The sequence below is a fragment of the Sinocyclocheilus anshuiensis genome, unplaced genomic scaffold (genome assembly GCF_001515605.1).
Source record: "Sinocyclocheilus anshuiensis isolate Anshui unplaced genomic scaffold, SAMN03320099.WGS_v1.1 scaffold117, whole genome shotgun sequence".
NCBI lineage: Eukaryota > Metazoa > Chordata > Actinopteri > Cypriniformes > Cyprinidae > Sinocyclocheilus > Sinocyclocheilus anshuiensis.
Genome location: NW_015536624.1, coordinates 4,349,187 through 4,356,491, shown reverse-complemented (window position 1 = coordinate 4,356,491; position 7,305 = coordinate 4,349,187). Strand labels below are relative to the sequence as shown.

The following is a 7,305-nucleotide window of genomic DNA, read 5'->3' as shown; positions in this document are numbered from 1 at the left end:
CAGGAATGCAATATTATAAAGTGTGGTAACACTTTGGTATAGGGACCAATTCTAACTATTAACTAGCTGCTTATTAGCATGCCTATTGACATATTGGCTGTCTACTAGTACTTATAAAGCACATATTCTGCATGACCATGTTCTACAGTACATCCCTAATTCTACCCAATACCTAAACTTAACAACGATCTTACACTCTTAAAAATAAAGGTTATTTATTGGCATCAATTGTTCTATGAATAACCTTGAACATCCATGGAACCTTTCAAATTGAGAAAAGTTTATATATAGTCAAAACAAGTTCTTTAGATTTTTAAAATGGTCTTCAAAATTGTTCTTTTATGAACTGAAAGGTTCTCTGGGGAACCAAAAATGGTTCTTCTATGGCATTACTGAAGAAAAAAATAAATAAATAAATAAACAAACAAACAAACAAACAAATAAATAAACAAACACCCTTTTGGAACCTTTATTTTTAAGAGTGTACTAACTATTAATAAGCAGAAAATTAGGAGTTTACTGAGGCAAAAGTCATAGCTAATTGTTTGTTAATGGCGAGAATTGGAACTCTTATAATAGTGAATAGTTAATATGTGTTCCCTATTCTAAAGTGTTATCAATACAATATTACATGCAGATTTTTTTTTTTTTTTATGATTAATAAAATCATAAATTAAAGGCACAGCAAACACACTGGTACAATTGTCCAATGAACATAATTAAATTAATAGTGATATTTCCCTCTGTAGTGATATTTCCCACCCATTCAATCTCTGTATCAGAAGCATACATTTTAAAATGATGTATTTGCATACGTGTATTTGAAATACATTTATTTCATGCTAAGTTCAAATGCATTTACCTATTTATGTACTTAATAAGAGAGAGAACAAAATAAAAAATGGAATTGTACTTCTGGTAAAGTCTGCTAAATTGGAACAACAATTTTTTTTTGCATAATATACTTTAATTGTACGGAAGTAGTGCTGAAGTCTAACTAAAAATATGATTAAATATACAGTATTTGATTGTGCTAAAGTAGAACAATTCCATACACTTCAGGTAAACTTTAAATATATTGCATTTAAAGATCGATATTATTCAAAGATAATACAGTCCTCATCAATAGTGACATTAAAACACAATTTAGCCTTACTATTATGAAATGTGCATTGTGCACAAGTAGTACTCCAAATACAGTTTAAAATATAATGTTTATATCAGTAAGTCTCAAGTGATATGGCCGTAAATATGTTAATAGATTTGAACTATACGTAGTATGAAATAAATGTTGGCTATTTTAAATATATTACTATATATTTCACAGTGGAGGAGGGGCGGGACAAACATTACATTGCCCAACCATGATCATACTTGTACAACACAACAATGGAGAAGTTAATATTGCTGGATAATTTTATATTCAGTAATATTCTTCAAAATAAGATACTCGTAACATGTTACTGCCGTGAATATTCCAAATCATAGCAAACAACGTGTCACTCCAGAAAAATGCAGTGCCTCCAAAGCTCTCTCAAGCACCACCAGCTGCTCGTTTTCAGAAGAGCACCAGGCATTAGCCTATGTCAGCTGGCTAAAAACGCTATGGTGGACACACGTTAATTTATTAATTTATTGTTAGGCATATAGCCTATTAGTCTCTTATGTATTTATGCTATATAACTTACCAAACCTGAGAATCGAGTCCAAGGATTCCACACTATTTCTAGATACGTAAGTTGCATAGCTGTAATTCATAGGCGGGGAATATGCTAATTATGAATGAGCGTGCATGCACGCCCTATTTACAACTGATTGGAATTCATTAACATACACACATTTAACTATGAAATCTGACCTTTACGACGTATTTGTGAATTCGGAGGAGAGTTTTCGGGAAAGTCCGTTTTACGTGTAAATTACTCAGAACTGACTCATATATTTACGAATGTTTCAGGATTGAGGCCCATTGAGTTTATTCCATGATTACTGGAGACAGAATCTGTCACTCCTGGTTGGTTTGTGTTTGCATTAGAGCACAGGGCTTGTGTTGTTCACTTGCCATGTGTTCTTGTGTCTTGATTTGTGAGGTCACACGGCCTGGCTCGTGCCTTATTGGCATGTACTTCTTCACATGGGTTTTGTTTTGTTTCTGTGGATCATGTGCTCATCTGTCACACATCTTGGCCTTCTTATTTGTTCATTTGCCCCACCTGTTCTCCCTTGTCACCCTCCTTATTTCATCCCCTGTCTATTCTTCTTGTGTGTTCTGCCCTGCGCTGGTTTGTTTCTTCTTGCTTAAACATTTTTGTTCTTGGGTTTTTTTCAAAAGCCTAGACACAAGTTAACTGCATTTACAGTATAGTTCACCCATTTCTCCAAACCTGATAAAGAAACAAACTTATCTACATCTTGGAAGGCCTGAGAGTGAGGAGATTTTCAGCAGTTTTTCATGTTTGGGTGAACTATAACATTTAATGAAAACAGTAATGTAAATAATTAAATATTTATCATAACTGCTCTACATTCTCCTGTCTATGAAATACCAATGTTTCACTGACCATGACATTTCGTCAGCATCTCTGTTTCCTCACCAGCAGCGCTGTCAGGGCAGTTGCACCATACACAGCGCTGTCAGTTGTTTAAAAGTGTGAAAGGAAGACTGCTAAGTCACAGCAACTTTAAGCCAAGAACCAGGACAGCCAGATAACATCATCACAGGCCACTGTCACCCATCGGCCCCAGGGAGAGCATTACTCTGGAGAAACACAGCAGGAACACAGGGCTGACTTCATAGGTTCAAGAATACTGTTGGTAAATTAATGCATTTTGACTGCAAGTGTTTTTTTTTTGTGCTGAGTTTTTATCTGAAGTTTGCGACTTATTTATTTATTTCTTTATTTAGTTAGTTAGTTAGTTAGTTATTATTATTATTATTATTATTGTTATTATTAGTATTATTATCATGTATTTATTTATTTTACAAAATTGCAATTAAATGAGATATATTATATATAAAGTTCAGAGCTGTGTTAAGCTTGGAAATACTGTCCACTAAGAGAACTTAAGAATTGCAAAGGTTAATTCATGTATGTGCAATAATACTGTTGCTGATCGTTTCCATGGAAACTATTCCTTATATATTTGAGGCAATAAAGCTCTATTGAGAAATGCCACACTTCATCCTTGCTACTGTAGAGTAAACATCCAGCACAAGACAAAGTTGACTTGGAGAGCTAACTTATTATGAATGCACACTAGACAATATTCAAACTTACAAACTCTCTCTCATTCTCTCTCTCTCTCTCTCTCTCTCTATTTGACATTCTACTAACTATAAGTAACTTTGCAAGTCTATGTCAACTAGCAGTCTTTAAAATATATGTAGACTGTCTGCTTAATATCTGCTAATGTAAGTAACTTTGCAAGTACATGTACATGTCAACTTATTCTACTAACACTCTAATGACTGCTATTTGACATGTAGTTGCAAAGTTACTTATAGTTAGTAAAAAGCCTAAAGTGGACTATCCAAATAAAGTGCAACCTGATACGTTAATAATTTCATGTCATAACTATGTCCTAACCCATAGAACTGCAAGATTAAAGCCAAATCTAAAGCCAAAGAAACACAAATATATTACTACTATATTACTATTTTAATGCTCAATTTGTCACCATTAACAAATTTATGTTAAATTTATGTTCTGAGATATTGCAGTGCTTTATTGCATCGACGTGTGTTGTATGTGCTGTTTTGTGTCCCGTGGAATTGTGACATTTAGTTCTCCTACTACTATAATATTGTAAATGTTTCAGTTTTTGAATACTGATTATGATGGCAATGTACAAATTGTTTGTTTTTCGGCCCTGTGGTCTTGCAACCTGATCACAAATGTATGAGTTTGTACAATGAATGAAATATGAATTAGTATGAATTCATACAAATTAGCCACCAACTCACCAAAATGTAAAAAAGTTACAATTTGCCATGAGATTGTCTTGGGTCTTCTCCGCAGCGAGTTCCAGTGAATCTCTGGAGAATAAATACTGTGAGCCAGTTCGGCCTTTTTCTATCTTTTGTTCTCCATAAAGTTCTTTTGTCATTATATATTTTTTTGTTTTGTTTTAGGTAATGCAGAAGAATGTGGTTCTTTTGTTTTGGGGCCCAATTTAATTTTGTTTGATTAATGTTCTTTCATTGAAAATCTATTTTGATTATATTTCTATTCCCATTTCCTTTTCTCTTCTATTAAGTTGCACTTGTCCAATTCTGAAATAAATTACACAATAAAACAATTGCAATTGTTTGCTTTAATTATAGTAATGGCATACTGTAATTAATGCCTCCTAAAACCTACAAATCTTGATATACAGTAAGTATACGTATACTTTTTTATACGTAAGTTATCAGTAGCTTTATACTTAAATCGATAAAACATTTCTTCATGTGTGTGTGTGTGTGTGTGTGTGTGTGTGTGTGTGTGTGGTTCATATGGAAAGTCATAACATGAGGGTAAGTGAAGATGGAATTTCCCACTTTCCTATACCCCTATAACTCTACCACTATTACATTTCCATAACCAGTACATCCAGCTATCTGCTAATCTGCATCCCATCCAATATCTTGTATGTAATCTATGTAAATAAGTGCCACTTCACAAACCCAGTCAGAACAATGCAGAGCAGCAGTGTCGTGTCCTGTCGAGTGGCACCGGTGAAGCGCGGAAGTCTCTCGCACCGTCACCGCTTGCATCCGGAGGTGTGAAATTCATGTTTATGTGCTGCCATAGAGGCCAAGCCAAGTGTGAGCCTGACACCAGGGATCACAGACGGGAGACCCGGGGCAGCTGTCATCCTGATGACAGGAGGATGGTGTTTAAAGATCACCCCTGTCCCTCTTCTGTGCTCTTGCCCACTCTTTTAAGTGCTCTCTCTCTCTCTACACCACCCTCCCTACGACCCATAGATAACTGCGTTTCCTAAGTACATGGCTGGAAGACCTGCCTGTCCTGAGCCGAGATTACATAGCCAACATTCCCATTGATGCACGGGCACAGTCCCCATGCCTGGCCTTCGTATAGAGAGAAGCTCCATACCTCATCAAAGCAAAATCCCAAGGTGTCTTCAAAAGCAGCCCAGACTCTGCAGGCTGCATGGGAAAAGGTCACAGATTCAAAAGTGCTGCATGAGTTATGTTCGGCAAGACTGCTTCCATCTCAGAAAATGTGATTCATTATGGAAGTGAATCAAAACTTCATTAAGAATGTGTCATTGTACTAATAGCACAGAGACTCGATTTAATACGAAATACTTTTGAGGGTACATGTGATTATTAATTGAACATTCTCAGAGCACCTTTTTTTCTCCAATTACAGACATTCGATACTTCAAGACCAGACGTGTAGTGGTTTAGGGCAGTGTTGTGATGTGGAAACAAATGTTGTGTTACCTTATTACCATGCAACTGATGGATTGCATTAAAATTGAAGCTTTAAGCAATAGTTCACCCATAATTAACTAAGTCACTTTTACCTACTGCACTTTTAAATACGGTAATACGGCATGACAATTACATCAAATACTGTTGGTGTTTGTGTGCCTCGTAACCAAATGCCATTGATATCAAACCTAGTGTGGCATGTCGTGAATTTATGTGAATATGAATCAGAATTACAGCAGAAGGGTTGATTTACAATGAGCAACAAATTCAATTTCCATCTGTTCCTCACGCAGAGCTATTGTATGGCTTTAGAAGGCTTGAAATATAGCATAAGTTGGATTTTATTTTATTTTATTATTGGGTTATTGTTGGGTGTAAAAACGAACAGCTTGCAAATATTTGTCATTTGGGTTTGGAATAACACAAGGGTGATACAAAATGATGACTTTTTTCTTCTTTTTGGATGAACAAACCCTTAACAACAACAGAACAACAAGTACAGTGCAAGGCAATATTGTACCTTTTTCATCAAAATAAAATGAAGCCCATGCCAATCTGTTTTTGTTTTATTATTATTATTGTTTGCACATTTTTGTGACTGAACACTTATGCCATTGGACAAAATGTACAAAACATATGCACATAAGTCAGAATGTTTAGAAAAAGGGTCTTATAGGTGAAGAGGAACTGGAAATATAGAATGGCAATGTGATGCCATTCAATTTTAAATGTGCTATTATTCAAATAACTGTTTTAAATAAAACAAAGTGAACAATAAATTTCAGGGGGAAAAGTCTAAGTAGTTTTCTTATTAACCACTCTGATTATTTACCCACAGCATCCACTGAGTTAGCGCCTATAAATCCAGTTCAACCAGAAATAATATGTTTGACAAATGAAGAATAATTGATGCAGCCATTGGCATCCTCTTGTCCAGCCATCAGTCGATCCACCTCATCCTCTGTCATCCGCTCGCCCAGCGTGGCCAGAACGTGCCGCAGCTCGGCCCCCATGATGGTCCCGTTGCCCTCCTTGTCAAAAACTCTCAGTCCTTCCACAAAATCCTCAAAGTTGCCCTGATCCTTCGAGCGGGAGATATGTTGCAGCATTGGCAAGAAGGTCTCAAAGTCCACCAGCTTGGAGTTCATTTCGTCTGGTCTGGGTTTCCCCAGGACCTTCAGCACATCAGCGTTGGTTGGGTTTTGACCCAGAGCTCGCATCACTTCCCCACACTGGGCGTACGTAATCTTCATTTCTCCTTTTGGTGTGCGGTCGAACAGTTGAAATGCCTCTTTGAACTCTTCAATCTGATCGGCGGTGTACTCCAGCGTAATGGCTTTGGGATCGAACGCAGGTTCTATGGGGGCTTCTGGTTCGGGCGGCGGAGCTTGTTTGGGGGCTGTTGGGGTCGGAGCGGCCTCCTTCTTGGGTTCCGGCTTCTTGGGTTCTGGCTTCTTGGACTCGACTTTCTTGGGAGCCATGGTGGTGATGTAAAGAGCCTCCTGGATGAGCAGAGAAGTCAGAAAGTGCAGACTGGATGGGATGGAGCTGCTCAAGGCAGATTGTCTGTTAAAGCTTTTATATAATTTGACCCCAGGGAGGAGAGATCGGCCCAACAAGCAGGTCCTATAACACACCATAAAAGGAAGAAATCCAAAATAGACCTGGGCAGTAGTGGCGTCAACAATGAACTATTGTTCCCAGCTGCCACTGATAGTGACAAAGAGACTCCTCTCAAAGCCCTATCCGGCCCAGACCGAACAACACATTCATGAGCAATGTTTGTATTATCAACAAACCATCTAAGCGCTCTCAAGACTAAACCTTTATTTCTGGAAAAATGGGAATATTTTCACTTATTT

At 37.1% G+C, this 7,305-nt stretch overlaps 1 pseudogene; it reads right to left on the bottom strand.

Annotated features, from left to right (window-relative positions):
- Positions 1-5,783: 5,783 nt before the first annotated feature.
- Positions 5,784-7,005, bottom strand: LOC107653335 (myosin light chain 4 pseudogene; annotated as a pseudogene).
- Between the last annotated feature and the right edge of the window lie 300 nt (positions 7,006-7,305).